At 44.4% G+C, this 21702-nt stretch overlaps 1 protein-coding gene and 1 non-coding gene across 16 annotated transcripts in view; one reads left to right on the top strand and one right to left on the bottom strand.

Annotated features, from left to right (window-relative positions):
• LOC128335599 (connector enhancer of kinase suppressor of ras 2-like) overlaps nucleotides 1-21702 on the top strand; it is a 443349-nt gene that overhangs the window by 129490 nt on the left and 292157 nt on the right. The gene's annotated exons all lie outside the window — the stretch shown is intronic.
• TRNAV-UAC (transfer RNA valine (anticodon UAC)) lies at nucleotides 10933-11001 on the bottom strand. Its single transcript has one exon. It is a non-coding gene; the product is annotated as a tRNA-Val (tRNA).

Here is a 21702-nt window from a genome sequence, read left to right as displayed (position 1 = left end):
TATGTTTAAAAAGAAGACAAGGCACGATAAAACTGAATTATAGTAATAACCAGGAACTATAGATTTAATCACTGTAGTAAAATGTCAGCTTTCGAATTGGAATGATTGCTGATTTTTGCCAGCGTAATTGAAATGGAATTTCCATTTTCCTCTGGACCAGGGAATGCTTCTCCTGCACCCAAGCGACTTTTATACTGCAATAGTCAATTCATCATCCACGGGATAGTCTCTCTCTTTTAGGCTTTGTACATGCTGCTTATACTTTTAATTTGACTGCTCATGCCATGAGTATTTGGAGTTCCTCTATCCAAAAGGTGAATGCACTTAGGATGGCATGAATTTTAAGTATGCATCTAATGGGCTCCCTTTGTTAGTCTGGATGTCAGCCTATATTTTTAACCATCAGCATTAAAGTGGCACCAATGCAGGGTGTTTCACTGTAAGGCTCAGGGGACAGTGGCGGCACCCATCAGCCAAAAGTGTGGGTCCCTGACTAATTGTGTATTGGGTCTGTGTGAAGCTTTGGCTGAAGTGGAATATTCGGCACAGTCTCCCGGGCAACATTTGGAGTCCATCATTCACCAGTACTGCACTTTGCTCAGGAGGTTCCTTTAAAAAAATGCATTAAAAATCAACAGGTAGACTGATCACCTTTAAACTGAACACATGTAGTTCCACTGTTGGAAATTTTAAGTGACTTTCCATCCAGCCATTCAGGAATTATTTATTGTGTATGTGTATGTTTCTCATTGATTGATCACTATGGGAGGGTGGGGGATCTGGTTTAACTAGGGATTTTCAACTTAAATTCTGATACAATCAGACTATACAATATTCAAAATGTGTGGTAATTAAAAAAAAAAATCTATATCAGATTGGATTGTGCTGGATTTGATACAATGTTTTTTGAAGTGCAGAGACCATCTGGTTACATTACTTAGAGCTGCCATACCTTTTCACCTTCCCCATTCAACTCATGTAAGGCTTTGGGCATTTACGTAGTTCTGAAAATAGCTAGTTAAAGTGAGGGACCATCACTCAGTGACCAAGGACAGACTTGCTATGCAGAAGGGCCCAGGTTCAATTCCTCATATTTTCATTTTCTGCCTGCTACCCTTGAAGCCTCCAGCTCCATTGCGTGGCCTGAGGGAGCCAGGGTTGGAGAAAGAGCACAGCACATCAGGTCTGGATTCAAGTATGGCTGTTTATGATCACAGGATCATTGGAAGCTGCCATATACTGAGCCAGACCATGGGTCCATCTAGCTCATTATTGTCTATACAAACTTGACATCTCCAAGGTTCCAGGCAGGAGTCTCTCTCAGCCCTATCTTGGGGATTCCGGGAGCATGCAAATGCTCTTCCCAGAGCATTAGATATTCCCTAAAGGGCATATCTTGCAGTGCTCACATGTCATCTCCCACTCAAATGCAAACCAGGGCAGACCCTGCTTAGCAAAGGGGGGAATCCATGCTTCTTGCCACAAGACCAGCTAGGCCCTGACAATATCACACCATTAATTGCTGCAAGCCTTTTTAGAATAAATATCAAAAAATGTTTTGTACAATAAAGCCCTCTAATTTAAACTGAAATTCCAGTGCGGCAAACATGTTTGTGAAAATAATAGGACAGTGTCTGGTGCAGCATTGGGCTTTATATGAGATTTCTTTATTAACTGTCAAGCACGAGGAAGTGCAAACTTCTTAATAATGTAATGAACTAATAAAACACTTTGGATTGCTGCTACGGATTTGAGGTAATTATATTGCCACTACCTTTCTGCTGACATGCTTGTCTCCCCGCACCTTATTAAAACTATATTTGGAAAGGTCTATTTGAGTCACTATAAATGAATATCGCCAGATGACTGGATAAGCAACACATATTCTGGAAAATAATGTCCTTAATGTGAGTCAACAATTTTCATTAACTTGTCAAGTGGAATAATTACATTTCCACTAACTATAAAAATATACAGGTTTTCAGCTACAAGCTTGTCATGTTAGATAACCTCGTAGTGTATAATTACTGAATAGGGTGCACTGCTACATTATCCAACACCTTGGATGCCACTTTACTTCTAGAACGATGCAACGTTTGTGTGGGTGGGGCCAAGTTCAATGGTGGAGCATCAGTCTTGCATGCGCAAGCTCCCAGGTTCAATCTCTGGTAGCATCTCCAAGATAGGGCTGGGAGAGACTCCTGCCTGAAACCTTGGAGAGCCACTGCCAGTCAGTGTAGTAGACAATACTTGGTATAGGGCAGTTTCCAATGGTCCTATATTTCCAAAGCAAGAGGCAGCGATTGACATCCATAATAATGCTGCACATGTGCAGCCTAAAAATTGCATATGTATAGTGGCTGCATGTCTGCTTTTGAAGTTTGTGTGCTCAAGTGCAGGAAGATGCAACTTCGTCTTTCTTTCCATCTTTCCCTCCCCCCAAAGTGGGGGAGAGCTGGTCTTGTGGTAGCAAGCATGACTTGCAGGAGTGCACCAAGGTAATTTGGGCGCCTGGACTGCCCAGCCATGAGGGGCCTCCCCATGCGCGCAAGGCCCCGTGAAAGCACCTTCAGGTGGCCTGCCCCACCCAACCTCAGCTGTTTTTAAAAAAATTCTTACTGCAGCTGAGGGGTAACTCTGGGGGGGGGAGCGAAGCAATCTTTCTCCCTTCTCCCCCCTCCCCCAGTGGCGGCGGGGACTGGAGCAATGCTGGTCCTGTCCGTTTGAGCCAGCGTCTTTAACAAATTGCAAGGTGCACCTGCGCAGTTGAGATTGTTGCAAGCCTGTGATATCTGACAACAAGTTAAAATAATAATAATAAATATAATAATAATATAATAATAATAATAATAATAATTATTATTATTATTTCTTGTTTACACAGTCAGACAGGTGTTATTGGCTGGTTTGTTTTACCCAGACATCGAGTCCTTCCCAAGGACCTGGGATGGCTGAATTTTATTGTCAATTGTTATAGATATCGTCGCAGAATATAGGCTGTTCCCAGTAAAGCTGCTTTTTGTAATTGGCTGATGGTGATTTCGGTGGCCCCGATGGTGTTGAGGTCTTTTGGAACTGCACCCAGGGCGCGAATGACCACTGGGATTATTTTGGTCTTTTTCTGCCACAGCCTTTCAATTTCAATTTGTAGATCTTTGTATTTGGTGATTTTTTCTATTTCTTTTTCTTCTATTTTGCTATCCCCTGGTATTGCTATGTCGATTATTTTAACTTGTTTTTCTTTCTTCTCGACTAGTTATATCTGGTGTATTGTGGGGCAGATGTTTGTTTGTAGTCGGAAGTCCCATAATATTTTTACATCTTCATTTTCTTCCACTTTTTCAGTTGTATCGTGCCACCAATTTTTGGCTACAGGTAGCTTGTATTTTTTGCAGATGTTCCAGTGTATCATCCCTGCTACCTTGTCATGCCTTTGTTTGTAGTTAGTCTGTGCGATCTTTTTACAACAGGTGATTAGGTGGTCCACTGTTTCATCTCCTTCTTTACAAAGGTGGCACTTGCTGTTTGTTGTGGATTTTTCTACTTTTGCTCTTATTGCATTTGTTCTTAGTGCCTGTTCTTGCGTATTACTACTACTACTACTACTACTACTACTATTATTATTATTATTATTATTATTATTATTATTATTATTATTATTATGCTATTTACACACAGTCTACCAGATGTTATTGACTGGATTTGGTACTTTAATTATCGGGCCGTTTCCAAGGGTCTAGGATAAGTAAAGAAATGAATTATTATTTCTTGTTTACACAGGTGTTATTGACTGGTTTGTTTTATCCAGACATCGAGTCCTTCCCAAGGACCTTTGTTGTTGTTGTTGTTGTTGTTTTAAAAACAGTTCATTTTGCAACAACGTTGTGTACTCTAATGAGAGTCTGCTGTTTCCTCTGTTCCAAGGGAAGGTAGCATATGGCCAATGTGTTGCATCCAGGCCCATAGGGCCTTTCTGCCGGCTCTCCAGTCCCACACTTTTGGATGGTTGTAATTCATAGATGGATAATTTTGTTCTTGGGGGGATGCCTTGTCCTTTCCAAAAGTGGTCCTTCTGACTGTGGCCTCTAGTTTAGCATTGTCTGACCCAGAGATCTCTCAGCCCCTGTAACTACCATAAATATTGGGGAGGGGGTGTTTGTGTGTTTGTAATGCCCTGTTAACCTTTCTGAAGTACATGTCACATTCTGAATCTGGTACTGATATTACAGACCCTTTGGGTGAAGAATCTAATGTCTATAGACATTTTAAGGAATGGCCAGACTGTAAGAGCTGTTCAACAGTGGAGCAGTGGTTGGCTTTTTGTGCAGTAGTTGGCTTTTCTTCACTGGAGATGTTCAGGCAGAGGCTGGACCGTCCTTAGTCAGGGATGCTGTAGCAGTTTCCTGCCCTGAGCAAGAGGGTGGACTGGGAGACCTCCAAGGTCCCTTCCAACTCTAAAGTTTCTATAACCAATCCACTAGCCACTCGGGGCTGTCCACTTTAGCAGAGCTCACCACCCTGCTCTCTTGTGTCTTCCCAGAAGCTTCTGATAGGTTATTGTTGGAAACAGGATGTCAGAGGAGGATACAGGAGGACCCTGTTATTCGCGGGGATTCCATTCCATGAGGGAGCCATGGTTACCGAATCCGCAAATAATGGGGTATTAGAGCAATGGGAACTGGGGGTGGGGAGAGGTTTAGGTTCCCAGGTGCAAAAAATTGGCCAAAAATTGTGCACCCATTTTGGCCCCAAATTGCCTCCTGATAACATCCCCCCCCAAGTACACTACCATGCTGAAACCTAGTATCAGCGTGGAAATTGGCTGGAAATCACGGTTTTTGCCCCAGTTTCAGCCATAAAATGGCTCCCAATCACTCCCACAATCAAATTGGTGGCCGGAAATGACCTCTGAGGTCCTTTATGGACACACCTGACCCACGGATACGTGGGTTTAACACTTTATTAAACCCGCCCCCCTGCCAGCGTATACTGGGGTTGGGTGCTAATTTCCCAATTGTGGATACACAAATCCGTGAGTGCTGGACTTGCAAATTGTGACGTCCTCCTGTATAAGCACAATCTGAGATTATTCAGTGGTATCATCGTGTACAGATCTAAACCAGGTCCACACCTCTTTAAGTCTCTGGCACATTCACCTGACAGAGAAGGCTCTGGTAGTTAGTACGCCTGCCCAGGACACACAAAGGTTCCTTTGCTCTTAATAGGCTTAGAGAATTGTGGGCAAGCAGCTTCAGCCTCTGTGTCTGCAGTTTCCTCCTTCAGCCTGCTGTTCTCCATCTGTGACTTCTTGAGGCCCAGCCACTTACCTAGAGATTTCTTTCTGTACCGAGTGTGGCAGGCTAAAGGTCTTGTGATAGTAAGCAGACTTGTGCCAGAGGCTCATCTCTGGAATTTAATCAATTCATTATTAAAATTAAAGACATCTATAGTGTCTTCTTACAGGTCTGTACCCCACAGAATCCTTTTGAATTCAGCAAATCCCATCTGAAATGCAGCACAGTAGCTGTGAGATTTTTTTTTTTTTTAAGAGGTTAGAAATCTGAGGATATTGATATTATTCGCTGCATTGCAGTTTGGCCATATCTAATATTATCATTGTATCAGTTCAATTAAAACAGAAAAATGTGATTACAACTCTACTGAAACACCTGCTTTAGGAACATGTGGTATGAAATCTGGATTAGTTATTCACATGAAGAGCTTATAAACAGTGAAAACTATGGAAGGTTGACTCAGCCTTCCATCCTTCCGAGGTCGGTAAAATGAGTATCCAGAATGTTGGGGGGCAATATGCTAAATCATTGTAAACCGCTTAGAGAGCTTCCAGCTATAGAGCGGCATATAAATGTAAGTGCTATTGCTATTGCTATTGCTATGTGGTTCTAGAAGAGATAACTAATGTCTGATTTTAATGGAATACTGCACCAGAAAGAATGAACAAGTGAAATGTTGTGGTTTTAGTGCATGTCCCAGATTGGAAGCTAAGAGCACTTTGAAAATTTGTCATGACTCAGCACTCATGATGGTTGAAATCAGGCTGCTGGCAACTTGCCTACTCAGTACTTTTGCCCCTGTGGTTTGCTTTTAGCAGGAGTTAACCTGTTACAATTTCTGGTCTGGAGCAGGTTTGGATTCAGCTCTGTTTGAAGCTGATTTTGTATAGAGTGTCAAATAGTGTTTCTGGTTTGGAAAAGTAAACCTTTGCTTTAGTTTTAATTTCAGATTTTGTTTGACTCATTGGTTTTTAGAAACCCCGGGAAGATATTGGTAGATGTCTAGTGACAGGCAAAATTTGTAATGGCTACTTGTGCATACCAAATGAGTGGGTTTTGGTGTCATATTGAACTATGGTTAAGCTTAACTGAAGTTGACAAGCAAACTTCAGACCTAGGGTTCAGATCTATGTTTCAACACCCATAAATAAACTGTGGTTAGTACTGTGGCATGAGTTTGGATGATCAAAGCAACCCACTTAACAAACCAAGCGGTTGTTCTCTTATGTGGGAGAGGAACTGTTCCTAACCGATTCCAGTACACTATTCCTCCCAATGATTGTTGCTGTTGTCTACCTTATGTTTCTTTTTAGATTGTGAGCCCTTTGGAGATAGGGAGGCATCTTCAGTTTTCTATGGCCACATTTGCATGTATCGTGAAACTGGAGGTTGCCAAACCCATGCTTAATTTTTCTAACTGTGAATCGCATCACAGACGTTCACCCAAACGCAGCCAGGCAACCTCTGTTTTCAGGGCAGGAGAGCCCCTCCCTCTTGCTGGTCCCAGCAAGCTCCATAATGCTCACATGGCCAGACTGTGGGCAAGGTGTCAAAACGTATCCAGGGCAGCAGCCATTCGCCATGATCTCCAAGGGGGCGTGCTGAGTGTGATTGCGCCTTTTTGGAGTGGACCGCCTGCCCTCAGCAGGAAAGGCCATTTAAATCCCTTTGAATGTCATGCAAGCACTTATTCCGACTGCAGTTGCACCACCTCCCTCATAAGAGCCCCAGATCAAAACAGTTTCACACAAGCACTATTTCTGGCAATGGGAGGGATGCAGTGGGGCACTATCCCCATTCCTACAAGGGGATGAGTATATGTGGGAGGGCAAAGGATCCTGGGGTCTGGCCCACTGTGACCAAGGATGCTCTTGTGATGGCTCACCACGGCGAAGCAGTCCATGGAGACCAAGCCACACTCCTGCCACCATGGCAGCTTGTTGCCAGAGGAGCAGCACTCTCATGTGAGGAGGGCCAGTCTACTGGGGAAGACCTTAGGCTCGCCAAGCTTCGGTCTTCCATTGGACTATGCGCTCATGAATTGAGCTATCAAAAAAAAAAAAAAAAAGAAGAAGGAGATCCTGCTTGCAGAGTTATCCCCTCCTCTCCAGGAAACCCAAAGAAGATTTTGACACTCCATGGGCATAGTTTGGTGGGCAGACTGGGGAAAACTGGGACTAGAGACAGATCTCAACTTGCATTTAGATCTGACCGGCGTTGTGGCTTATGCAGATCTGCTGCCCTGGGGAATCACAGGAGAAAGGAGCACCAGCTATCTGTGACCCCAGGAGAGTGGTGTCACTATTCCGGGCAAAATTAAAGGTGGCCGTGTTTGAATGGATGGATGGGCTGGCAGAGAGCCTGCTTTGACTGCTTTTTCACGACAGTCACCAAGACAGGGAGAGGTGTTGCTGGGATACCCATCCCCGTGGCATGCTTGTGTCGAACAACCGGGCTGGGTGGTACTGTATCTGCTGTCTGGCCTCCTACATGCATGTCTTCATGGCCTGACACTCTCATAAGAGAGCAGTCTGTGGGAGAATGCAAAGTCATCACACTTTAATAATGATTCTGCCCATCAACCCTGTCCCCACCGACAATTCTTCTCATGCATTGGGAAGGGGTATCCCCATGGCCTCCCAATCACATGAGGAGTGGTCAGCTTAGGAGCAGCATCCATTGTCATCACAGCGGAGGAATCTCCCTGTCACTGTTGGCAGTGCTGATCCTCCAATGGCAGTCCTATAAGGGAAGTCCAATGAAAGACCATATGCTGAGAGATTTTGCCCTTGTAACTGTGGGAGTATAGAAACAACAGCACATGTACTGCTATAATTTTTATAGGGATATTTGAGATTATTATTTGTTATCCCTCATAAAAGAATTTCTGGGGCATTCAGATTATTTTTTTTACCTTAATTTGCTTTTAGCTGATACATCTGATGAAGTTTCTTTAAATGTTGCCACATTTTGTTCAATAGTTGGGAAGGTTCGCTGGAAGCTGGTAACTTCATCAGTTTAGTGTACAGTTTGAGTGGTGGTGATTAAAAGTGATTTTCTCCCTCTTTATTGGGATTTTGGATATTTTTTAATTTTATTCTCTGTATTCTGGACAATGATCAAAATAAATGATTCATGCATCCATCCATTTGATCCTGCTGCCTGGCCTTTCTCATAAGTAAGCCTAGAGACTGCACACGTTCACCCAAGGGGAAGAGTCAGGGCCCCCTTCCCCAACATCATTGTGCAAAAAACAGACATGAGCCATTCAAGAATTCCTAGTTGGGGCTGCGCTTTAAACCCAACCCCTGGATTTCACCACCCTGCCATATGTTGCCATCCCGGTGATATTAATGGCATTTCCTTGTTTATGTTTCCACTATGACTGTACTTCTGAATATACATCTTGATTACTTCATTTTCAGAGAGCAAAGCACATTGTGCCTGTCTTGCCATCCTGTCCCCTTTCTCTCCTGGCTGCTGGGGGTGGGGGAGAACAAGGGACAGAGTGGGGAGAGGGTGTATCCCCATGTGACTTTCCAGTTTGACAGGCTTGGAAGCTTGGGATGGGACGTGGTGGCTTCCCTGTTGCTGGGCAACTACTTTATTTGATCGGAGCCAGGGGGCAGGGCAAGTGCTCAGATAGGCGGCCAGCAAGAAGCACTGCAGGCATGGAGCAGGCACGAACCCAGGCAGGTCTGCACCACCCACTCTAGGTTTACGGTTCCAGAAACTTCATGAAACCACAGTTATGGTGGCATCTGTGTTTGGACGTAATGCTGCTGCCTTCAAATTCCAGGTTGGGGTGGTGAAACTCATTACAAATCAAAGGTTCAGATTGCAGTTTAGTGAGGCAAACCACAGGTTGCTTTTGCTATGAAACCATAGTTGTAGGCATTCAGACTTTGACAAATTCCAACCTCCACCCCATTGAACTGTGGTTTTGCGTAATGTGCGAATGCGACCTATGTAAGCCCCTTTGAGAACTTTGGTTGAAAAGCAGTATATAAATATTCCTAGTAGTAGTAGGTTCTGTTGGGCATACTCAATCAGCTTGACTGTCATTGTTGGGCATACTCAATCAGCTTGACTGTCACTTAGACCAAGGTAAGCCTCTGTCTAATTTACAGTCAAGCAGATTGAGTATGCCCAAACATTGGGTGGATTCAGATGTCAGTACAGCCATCCTCCTTCCACTGCCAAAGGAGCTTGAGGTGGCCTCAGAGTTTTCAGCCGGGGGAGCTTTAAGGCTTACAAGCAAGGTTGGTTCCATTCACCAACGCCACCCTAGTGTTGCTCCCCCCATCCAAGGTTCAGTTAGAGTCCCAGGGCTCCTTCCACACCAAGCCCTCCTCCTGGACTGGCCCCTCATCACTGCCCAGTCCTCACTTATATAGCTCCTGACAGCTGGGGCAAGTCTCATGTGATCTCGCCTTGAGATCCCGCGAGAGCTGATCCTGCGAAACTACGCCATCTATTGATGGCAAGGCAACATCTCCCTGCTGGGCCCAGCGTTAATGCCTCTAGGTGAGCATATTGATGGCTACTTCTTCCCTCTCCTGATAGGGTCCTCCCTGTAAGACCCGGGCTGGGGAAGCCCCGACATGATGCTCGCCATGTTTAACTGTGGTGATCAGCTCCACCTCCAGGGTCCCCTACAAACTAGAAAAAAAGAATGTTGGTGTAACAATGAGTCGTGTTTCACTTTTGTGTCAAGGCTTTTGTTTTTCTTATACAAGAAAAAAACTAATATGCACTCATTTTCCTCTATCAGACTTCAGAAGCCACGTCTGGGAATCTCCCCCCGCCCCGCACACACAGAGAGACATTTTTAGTTATAGAAGCAAGTACCCTTGTCAGTCCAGCCCATCTGTGCTAAAAAGCTGAGAGACTTCAAGATGCCGCTGTCGATAAATTTGGTTGTAGGCTTATTTTTGCCCTGATTTACACTCCGTGTGACTCCACTTCTGCACCATAATGCGTGCCGTTGTGAGTTCCTAAATCCATACCAAAAGCAAATCATTGCATATGCTTTATTTTTTAATTTGGTTCCATCTTTTTAACAATCTGTTATTTTGCTTCCCTGCTTCCCCAGAGAGATGTGAGGGAAAGAAAACTTGAAGCAGCTCCCATTAATAATACAGAAGGAGTGAGCACGCAAATTTGCTGAGCCAATGTTTTTTAGATGAATAGCCTGTGAAGAGTCTCTCTCTCCCCCCCGCCCCCGCCTTTGGTGTACTGCATACATGTAAAAGATTTGGTCCGATCTTTTCCTTGATGGAAATTGGAGCTGTTTTGCCCATGCTTCTCCAAGGAAATGGCCTAGAACTGAAATTCAAGGGGAGATGTTGAGGGAGCCCAGTTCTTTTCTTCTCCCTTTGCAAGCAGGCTCATGCAAGGCTTCGTTTCTGGAGTACAAAGGCAGTCCCTGTATGCAAGGATCAATTGCAGTAGGACTGAGTTGAAATGGTGGAAGGTGTTCACAAAAAACATTGCTCCTTCAACAAAGGCACCCTTATTTCAGTCTTTATTTTGGAGAAGGGGCTGTGAAAGGGCAAAAATGTTTGGTCTTTGAAAGTGAAGGAAGGAACTTCCTTCTTCAAGGTTTGAGGCAGGAGTCTCTCTCAGCCCTGCCTGGAGTTGCTGCCAGGTATTGAACCTGGGGCCTTCAGCATGTAAAGCAGATGCTCTACCACTGAGCTATGGCTCCACATCTGAAAATGCTGCCCTTCCTCTTATTTGGCTTTATGATGCAGTTGCATAACCAATAAGCTCACTTGTCCCATTAATTTAGATGGGAATGCTCAGTGCAAAAATGTAAGTAGAAAATTTCAGAAACCTGTCAGTCAAGCAGAGGGGTATGCTGAGCCAGTTAACCAAAAGAAGCAGAGGAGGAGGGTCTTCATCCTGCTCCTCCCCTTCTGCAGCAGACACATTGCGGAGAACATGTTGGCTTCAAGCTGGCAATCCTTCGATGGAGAATAAATAGCATGGTTGGGGAGGCAAGAGGGTTCTGAGTACCCCCTGGGAGACTTTCAAGTACCCCTAGACTGTGGTGAACCTAGGTAATTTTGGAGCCTGCACCTAAAGGCCTTTGGCGGTAACCTCCCACTGCTGGAGGCCCCCCCATGCAAATTAAGCATCATCAGACCCACCCCCACCACATTAAGGACAATTCTACACACAGAGACACCCCATGACGCACACAGATATGTTTCACACGACACGTGTGAAGCGCCTAATGGGGTTCTGCAGGGAAAATGGTGCTGCCCACATGGCAACTGAACCCACAAGAATGTAAGAATATAAAACAAGTAGAGTTATGCAAATATGCAGTAGCAGAAACATTTCAACATGTAACAACATATTCCCATCCCACATATTTCTTTCACCACTCCCTAAAGGATCCAGTATTTAAGCAACTGAATTTACAATAATGTACAATTGTAAAAAACAATTTTTGGGGATGGGTGGGGGAAGAAGACCTTGGGGGCTTTGTTTCTTTTTAATTCAATGTGGGGGCTGGGTGGGAAAGAGGACCCACCATTCAGAAAAGCAGGTAAGAAGTTGGAACTGCTTTGCTTTTCTCTCTTAGAGTTGCAATAAATGCAACTGAACAAAATGTTGGTTTTTTAAAGGGGGGGATCTTTAAAAGATACTTCCCACTGACCTGCTCATTCCATATTTTGCATTGAGAGTTCTGGCTTTTACTGAATGCACTATTTTTTACACCAGAACCTGGTCAGGGAAAGCTGGAAATGTTTTTGTTGTTTAAAGAAAAAATTCTGAAGATACTTCCCACTGCGTGCGCACATGCACATGCACAAACGTGCGCACGCACACATACACGGAGGGATATTGTTTAAACAGCATTCTGAATAAAATACTTCCCTAGTACATTCTAGGCTTGTGTATTTTGATTTGGGTACAAAACGTTTTGTGCCCAAAAATGGCAATTTCTGAGGTTTTGTAACCAAAACAAAATCAAGAATTAAAAAACAGAGATTTTTGTTTCAAATCAAAATGACTGTGTTTCGGGCAGAATGCTTTGTTCTTAGGAAAAGCATTGCAATTCAAATTGATTTCTCTGACTCTCTCCACTCCAGCTGAGGCACTGAGTGATTAGCAGAAGATAAGATATGCAAAAAGATATGCAAAAAAATGCTCATGAATGGTTTACTTAAGTATGTGTTGTATTCAGTGTGATTGAAATGCAAACTGACCTTGCAAAGGGATTTGGAAGACAGCATTTTGAGACAGAAATACCCAGATATCTTTGGGAACTCAATGCAATTCCAAAGCTCTTGCTAAAAGCCATGGTATAAATTGTGTGGAGAAGCTTTTCGAGAAGCTGGTTAGGAAAGTTCTGAAATTACACAGGTTTTTCTTTCTAAAGGTTTAGAAAGAATCTCTTGATTTGTTCAGGGGTCTTTTGAAGAGCTATTTTGTTTTTCTTCTGATTTTTATGAGTTATAGTGGTGTCTAAGTTTTGTTGCCCAAGTTGAGCAGTCTAATGTAATTTAAATTTGGTGGGACATGATGTCTAAGCCAGTGGTTTACAACTTTTGCCATTGCAGGGACAGGTCATCCACATGGGACTACAGGAGACAAAAGGAGGGGGGTGGGGAAAACCCCCTGTCAATCTATTGACATCCCCAGGAATCTTAGTTGCTTCTCTCTTTCTTGTAACCATGATCCATGGTTTTGCACTTTCTTAAATGCAGTGATGATAAATCTCAACAATTCTGAACAGTAGGCTGATTTGTTTGGGCTACGGCTCACTCCACTTCAGTTAAATGAACATTTGAAGCTTTTCCATAGTACCAAGGCAGTTCATTGGTCTATCTTGCTATCTCAAATGACCTGTGGTCACTGTTCCGTGGGGAGGGAGTGTTTTTATTGAAAGATTGCTTGAATCCACAAATGGGTTGTGCTGCTGTGCTAGTGCCACAGGGACAGGCACACAACCGCTGCAAAATTCTCAAATAACTGTGCCAAAAAATTAAGTGTTGTTGTAGTGCATCATTCTCTTCACTCTTTCAACTTGTTTATGTGGGACTTCAGGGGCAAAACAGTGGGTTGAGTGTCAGTGCCCCAAGGGTGGTGTACCCAGATTCCAAATAAGGCAAAGGGTTGATTTCTTAGGAATTTTTGAGGTTTACGCGTCTTTAAGATTTTTTCCCCCATAGGGAATAATGGAGGTTTCAGCAGCACCATAACTCCACCTGGGGGGCACTGGGATGGCCTGAAGCGAGTGATGGTGTAGTGCACAGAGGGTGCCAACCATGCCCCTGGATTGCTAACCCATTGGGGTACTGGGCTTTGTTGTTTCTGAGGTGTTGAGTTTAGATTCTCTGGTAGCAAATGAGATTTTTAATGAAAAACCATGGATCCACTCTCATATGCTACTAGAGAATCTACTCTCAGAACACCTCTAGAACAACAAAACCCTGTACTTCATGGGTTGGCAACCCATGTGGGTGGTTGGCACCCTATGTGCACTACACTGCTAATTGCTCTTGGCCACCCCAGTGCCCCTCAAGTGGAGTTATGGGACTACAGAAACCTCCATTATACCATACAAGGAAAATCTGAAAGACACATAACTTCATTAATTCTTTAAAAATCAGCCCTTTGCCAAATTCCTCTGAAAAAATTGTGGTAGCTTCCTTGTACCAACTGGGCACTACCACCAACCACACTCCACTCTGGGTCACCCCTCCACCCCTCCTGCGTGAAGCTATACTTTTCCTGAAACCTCCATCATACTCTATGGTGAAAAACTGAAAGACTCGCAAACTTCAAAAATTCACTAAAAATCAGCAGTTTGCCCAATTCCTTTGAAATTTTTGTGGTAGCTTCCACTCATTGGGCACTATAACCCCCACCCACTCTTTTGACCATGTGGCCCATTTTTTTAATCTGAATTAATTCAGATTTGGATTAATTCATATACAAAACAAAACTGGTGATTCGGAAGGCTTAATTTTGGACAAAATACAAAATGGGGTTGATTCGGATTTGGTACAAATCAAAACAGAAAAAATACAAAACGTGCAACCCTAGTACGTTCTCCTGACATTCTCCTCAATGTCTGGAGCCCAGGAGCAGGAAGGAAGTTCGGCATGCTGGACAGCCTTTCTTTCTTCTGCTATCCATGCTCCAATTGGCAGCATTCCTCCCCACACGCTGGGGCTAGTTGTGTCGCCTCCAGCCTGCAGCACTTTAAACAGGCAGAAATGAGGCTCCATTTGTGTCTTCTCACTCCTCTTCGTCTTGCTGGTGTTGGCGTCGCTGCTGCTTCCCTTGTGGTGGTGGTGCCGGGCGGCATGCATGCTGCTGCTACCGGCATGACTGAGATCACGTGGCGTTGCATAGTAGCACACTGCATGCTGCTGACTGCCTCAGACCAGAAGAGGGGGCTGGGGCAAGCTGCACACATGGCTGGTCTTGACTAAGCCCCCCTGCTCCCTCCAAGCACAGACAGTACTTCTTGAAGTTGATGCAGTACATGTTTGCTGCTGGTCTGCCCGCACTGAGGCCCAAGCACAGGGCCAGTGGGCGGTGCTAGGAGGGCGCCCCCCATGCCTGCCCGCCCAGAAGTACATGGCAGCGGCCGCAGGGGCTGGCAGCAGGGCCGACTGAGTGGCGAGTGTGCAGTGCTTTTTCTTCTCTGTGTTGGGCACTGTGGTGCTGTATAGCATGGCTGCTAGTGGCAGTGGTGCAACCTCCCTGCCGCTTAGACAAATTCACGGAGGACAGGTCTGTCAATGGCTACTAGTCTGGGGGCTATAGGCCACCTCCAGCCTCAGAACCAAGAGGCCTCCAAATACCAGTTGCAGGGGAGCAACAGTAAGAGAGACGGCATATCTGGTGGGCCATTGTGTGAAATAGGATGCTTGTCTGGGCTTGTCTGGGCCAAGGATGGGCCTTGGGCCTGATCCATCTGGGCTATTCTTATTAGGGATGTGCACAAATCGAATTTTTAAATTTGATTTGTACCCAAATCGAATTACCCCCAATTTGTTTGGGGTCCAATCTGCCACCCCAAATCACCCCAGATTCTATTTGTACCCAGATATTCTGAATCCAAATCAATCTGGGGCAAAAAAAAGGGGGTTTCCAGGGGCAAAAGAGTGAGGTGGGTGAATCCACTCTCATTTCCTACCAGAGAATCTACTCTCAGAACACCTCAGACATTGGAAACAACAAAACCCAGTGCCCCATGGACTTGTCATTCTGCGGGTGGTTGGCACCCTATGTGCATTACATCAAAACTCGGTCTGGGCCACTCTGGTGCCCCTAAGTGGAGTTATGGGGCTGCTGAAATCCTCATTATTCCCTATGGGGAAAAGCTTAATGATTTTTCAACATTTTTTAAAAAACCACCCCTTTGCCCATTTTCTTTGAAATTTTGATGGTAGCTTCCACCCATAGGGCACTACCAACCAACCCAGTTTGGCCACAAAATGGAGGTCTGAATCTTCAAATTCTTTGGTTCCGAATCTGGGGTGATTTGTTTTGTACCCAAATCTGGGCAATTGAGCACAGGGGTGATTTCTTCTGTCTACAGCTCACCAGAATCAGCCAGATTTGGATACCCAAATTTTGTACCTAAATTGAACCAAAAGGTTTTGTACCCAAATTGATTTGCACATCCCTATAATTCTTATGTTCTCATGTTGTTAAACTGCCAGCCAACTGCAGTGTCCAGTGTTACAGACCATCTATACCCTTTGTGTTCCATGCTGTTTTTGAAAAAAAATGCAGAGGTCTCTGTCCATGGGGAACTAACTTGTCCAAGACCCAGTCTCAGATCCTGAAGCTTTGAGCACAAGCCCTCAAAGTCCCTGGCAGCTTGAATATGTTAGAATTGGTAGCTCTGTCATTGCTGAGTGTAAATTGGCAATAGGCAAAGGCTTGCCAGCAGTACAGAATGATTTTAAATTGGTTTTTGGATGTGGGTGGCTGAAATAATGGTTAATCACCCTACTAATCAGTGTTTTCCAGCGTGATCATGGTTTGCTTTCATTCCTGGCAATAAAACATGTTATATTTTTATATCTTCAATCTCCCTTGTTGTCCCCCCACCCCCTTTATCACAGAGCCATTAGCGGGTGTATGTGTGTGTTTTAAAAAAGAAATAATATTATGCTTTTTAACTGAAGGGATGTGCTAATGGCGAGCATGCTGGTTTCTTAAAGAAAGGGCTGTGAATGGCAATTATGCACAGCACAAGTGAATATATCGGGCTTAGGTAGACAGTCATTAGCTAGTTAACCAGCAATCAGACTGCACCCCCCCCCAGCACACGCACACACACACACGCACGTGTGCACACACACACACACACAATTCTGTCAACCCTTTTGCATTCCTTTTGTATTCTGAGAGTGCTTTTCACAAAACAACTATTAAACGTAAACATGTGGCACTGAGAGAGGGCTTCCCTCATGTGCTAAAGAAGAGAGCCATTCTGTTGTATGGTTGTGGTCGCATCCACACCCCAGAATGGAGCTCCAAGACCGGATAAACGTTTTTAACTTATGGGCCACCTCTTTGTGTACTTGAAGGTATGATCCAGAATGTCCTTAACTACTTAACTGCCACACCCCTCTAGCTCAGTGTTGGTCTATGTTAGGTGATAGTTTATAGGCATTATCTCCTGCTGCCTGGGTCTCTTCTTGGCTGGGCTGCAGGCAGCCAGGTTAGCTTCCCATTTTGGAGTGGGAAATTCTTTCCAAGAACTTCAGGTGAGGGTTAAACAAGGAAGCAATCTCTGCCTATGGCAGATGAACCAGCTCCTCTCCTCTCTGCTCTGCGCCTCCTCCACCCCTGTAAGCTTCCCATCCCCACACATCCCAGCAGGACAAAAGCCCACCAAAGACACCATTCACTTGCTGCTTCCAGACCCACCTCCCAGCCCTGCCAGATCCCATGAGCTCTGCTCTGCATCACCATCAGCCCCACTGCACTGAGGACCCTTAGCAAGCCTATCCAAGCACCTGATCCTTCTCCCTTCCCCTTTGCAGGCAAACCGCATGCAGAGCTTGCTCTGCTCTGTGCCAAAGCTGCCAAAAGCACCGCCACAAGGACCCTCGGGAGCCCTTCCCAGCCAGTTCAGCTGCCTGACTTGTGGTCGCCGTACCAATAGCCTTTGCCAGTACTCTCCCCAGCCCAACTGGCTGTGCTGGGGTACCCTGGTGCTGGGCTGGAGCAAGCATCTCCCTGCAGCTACGAGGCTGAGCAGCCTTGGGGGCCATTAGATTAAGTACTCATAATTAGTGAGTCTCCTCAATCTGCACAAGTATTTCACCACGACAAGCCACCACACTAAGGCTGCTGTCTTCGCACATAACAGGAAACCATGGCTCCAATGGACCCACAGTTTGTCCCCATTCTCCCCATTGTGCTCCCAGACAATCCCAATCTGGACTCTGGGAGCCTGAAAGTGGGGAGGAAGTAGTTGTGAGGGCTTTCTCCTTCTCATGAAGGACAGCTGTGGCAGGCAACTGGATATGGGGAGAGGGAGGAGCTTCCTATCATGAACTCCAATTAGAAAAAGTGGCAGCCTGTGGATGACACAATGCTGCTTTCTAGCCTGATTTATCACCTGTGAAACCAAAGAGCAACCAAGCATGCAAATTCAAGTGTGTGACCTGAAACCTCAGATCACTTTTTGAACAGAACTGATGGCTCCCAAAGTCAGATGACCAGAATGAAACCCCAACCTCTTGCATGGTTGCCTGAGGTTTGGCGTGATGTTCAAAGGTGGCCTAACTCTCCTTGCTTCCGACCTGAACAAAATGGTGATTACTGCCTTCCCTGGAGAAGGAAAAGTAGCTACCCACTCTACAGTTGCTTTGATTGGTTGCCTAAGAAGTCAATCACACTAGTCTGTCTCTGATTGGCCATAAGGCAGTTGATAGACCGCCCACTTTCTGAAAACAAAAGAAAGCATAATGACTAGCTGTAGCCTTATAAATATTAATATTTCACAGTTGCTGATGCTTTTAATTGGTACTCTTAGAACGCTGGTACTGGCGGCCCCAGAGCCCTGGAAAAGCAGCAGGCAAGAAATCAAAGACCAATAGGGAAAGCCAGGGAAAGAAGCATATAAAATGGCATCAGGCAGCGGATACAAAATGGTGGCTGCAGGGGGGCATTGCCCACTTTGCCCACAGGTAAGATCCACCACTGCTTCAGAGTTTTAAGATTTTGTTTGGGCTATGCTACCTACACACTTGTAGAAAAGATGATATTTCTGTATTTTAACATGTGATTAACATATACAGGAGAAGAAAATGGAGCATTTTATATTTCCAAAGCTGTAATGAAGATGGAATTTAATTTTGAGGAAAGGCAGTTATTACAAAAATCTAAAGAGGTGCAAGAATAGCTTCATTGCACTTAATGGCAAAACTATTTTCTGCTGTAGTACATCTGGCTGTTGTTAACAACACACACACGACCAAATCCATGGCATTTTAAGCAAATCAGAGGTGTAGATATAATTGAGCGAAAGGGTTCAAAGAACCCAGGCCCCCAGCTCCTGAGGGGCCCCAGCTCCACCCCTCCCTATTTTCTTCATGATCTGCCTCACTCTGGGGGGCCACCAGAGAGAGAGAGAGGTGAACACCAGTGTGCCCTGAGAAGAAGGCAAGAAAGGATGCACCCAGGCCAGGGAGCTCTTGTCCTCAGCCCTGAAAAGACCAACAGCCTAAGACAACATTTTATTAATTGGTTATTTGCTTCTTTTAATATCGTAAACCATTTTGGGTGCCTTTGTCAAGGCAGAAAGGCAGTATAAAAATGTAGTAAACAAACAAACAAACACGGGCCCCCTCTCCCTTAGCTATGCCCCTGAAGCAAATGGTTGTTTATTTTGAAGTTAGTAAGATTAAACAAAAATATTGTTAACTATTAATATTAATATTAATTAATATTAATTAATATTAATATTAATAATATTGTTTAAATGTAGGATTTGTCCTGCATTTTGAATCGAATTCTCACAATGAAAACATTTGAAATGATCTTTTATAAAACATCCTAATATACACTCAGGGCCCACGCAGCTAAATGTGCATAATTAGATACAATTTCCATTAATGAAAAATAATTGTTTCCAAGAAAAATGACTATTTTGTGAAAACTTGTGTTCTGTCTGAAAACCTTAACTTTGTTAAATTGGTTCTGAATGTAATAAATTTTAGACTATTTAGAAAGTGATGAATTTCAGATTATTTCTCTTCTTTCATGTTGTATTATTGCATATGGAATTTGTGCATTGTTGAAACAAAGTTTTAGAATAATGTATGGCTTCTGCCCTACCCAAAGAAATCATTTAACATTTCTAACACAATATAGCTGCCTTTTTGGGCAGGTCTTCATTTTTTACTTTACAAATTGGGTAAAATCCTTTCTCTGCATACTCAAGTGAGACGAAACATTAAAAGTTGGTCTTGTAAGTATCTGTGATCATTCTGTCGAAACATGCTTCTTTAATAAAATTACAGCGGCACTGCTAATTTCAATCAAAGTCACACTCCTAGAGTTTGCCATTAATTACTATTTGTAATTGATGGATTGTTGCCGTGTAATTGTGTGTACAGCATTTATGGTGAGACACGAGGCATGTCTGCAAATATGAGGCATTGATTTGGTGGTCGTCGTGCTCTCTCCCCACCCCACCCCACTGATACTCTCCCTTTTTAAAAATTAAATTTGCCTGAAAGTCATTAACTCAGGCTACAGGAAGCTGTACATTTTGTTGCAACGGATTATGACTGAAGATACAGACAGATCAGATTTGCAATTAGTCATGAAGCTATGAACCATTGGCAAATGACGATGAAATGGTTCAGTCTTAAGCCTCTACAGTCAGTGTCGGGGTGGGAAGAGGATTGCTCCTGTTCATCCCATCCCCCTTCAGCCTCCAAGTGTTTATTGGATTTTCTCAGTATAATACAAGCTCATGGCTGGCCCATCCATGCCAGTGACCTGGTCGGCTGCGTAGGGGGATGAATACTGAGCCGTGGTGAATTTTGAGGTCTTGTTACCACTCCCACCCGTTTGCCTGCTTACGAGGGAGGAGAGCTGGTCTGGTGGTAGCAAGCATAAATAGTCCCCTTTGCTAAGCAGGGTTTGCTCTGGTTTGCATTTGTATGGGAGACTACATGTGAGCATTGCAAGATCTTCCCCTGAGGGGATGGGACTGCTCTGGGAAGAGCACCTGCCTGCTTGCCTGCAGAAGGTTTCATGTTCTCTCCCTGGCATTTCTAAGATAGGGATGAGAGAGACTCCTGCCTGCAACCCTGGAGAAGCTGCTGCCAGGCCGTGTAGACAATCCTGAGCTAGATGGTCTGACTTGGCATAAGGCAGCTTCCCATGTTCATATGTTCAGGTTGCTGTTGCTGCTCCTGGTGCTGCTGTGAAAGCAGAGAAGATGCTCTACTAGGCCATCACTCTCTCTCCTCCTCTCCTCCACTTCCTTTCCATTCCTCCCACTCCTCCTTTTGAAATTCAGCAGCGGAGGAGGAGGAGGAGGAAGAGGAGGCGGAAAAAGAGAAGCAGCCATTGGCCTGTCTGCTGCTGGGTGCTACAGATAATCTCCATGAAAGGAGGTGGGGATGGGATAAGATTTATGTCCTTCCGCTGGCAGGAGCTCTCCAGACCTTTCTCCAGGTGTTTTCCAAAGCTTCCCTTTATCTGAGATACTCCTACAGGTGACAATGTGGACCGAATCTGGTACTTTCTGTGTGCAAAGAATGTACTCTGCCATTGAGTTATAGGCCCCTTTAGACATTTTAGTTCTGTAGAGAGTGTTGGGGGGTAGGGCGGTATGTATGTAGATAGAATGGATGTGCCCCTGCTAACTGGGCAAAGAGGCACCTTTTTAATGTGGTGATTCTCTTTATTTAGCAGTGGGAGAGCAACTGGCCCTATCCATCCCCAGCACAGCATCCCTTCAGCGGCTGTTGCTGGTGTCTATCTTATGTTTCTTTTCAGAATGCGAACCCTTTGGGGACAGGGAGCCATCTTATTTATTAATTATTTCTCTTTAATAATTTAATTAATTATTAATTTATTAATTATTTCTCTTTAAACACATAGGAAACTTTAGTTGAAAAGCAGTATATAAATATTGTGTTGTTTTTGTTGTTGTTGATGATGTTTATGGGCATTAGGCTTCATCCATAATCAATATGTATTTGTTTCAAGATCTAAAAAGAACCCTATGCACAAGATGCATTCATTGTACATCCAGGAATTCTAGGAAAGAATAGTTCCTGATTAAAGAGAGATAATCCTCTGCACTTATAAAGCCCTAAACGGCTTAGGCCCTGGGTATTTAAGAGAGCGTCTTCTTCACTACGAGCCCCACCGCCCATTGAGGTCATCTGAG

This window comes from Hemicordylus capensis, chromosome 11 (genome assembly GCF_027244095.1).
Source record: "Hemicordylus capensis ecotype Gifberg chromosome 11, rHemCap1.1.pri, whole genome shotgun sequence".
Taxonomy (NCBI): domain Eukaryota; kingdom Metazoa; phylum Chordata; class Lepidosauria; order Squamata; family Cordylidae; genus Hemicordylus; species Hemicordylus capensis.
The sequence above is the reverse complement of the archived record's forward strand: the minus strand, read 5'-3'. Positions and strand labels throughout refer to the sequence as shown.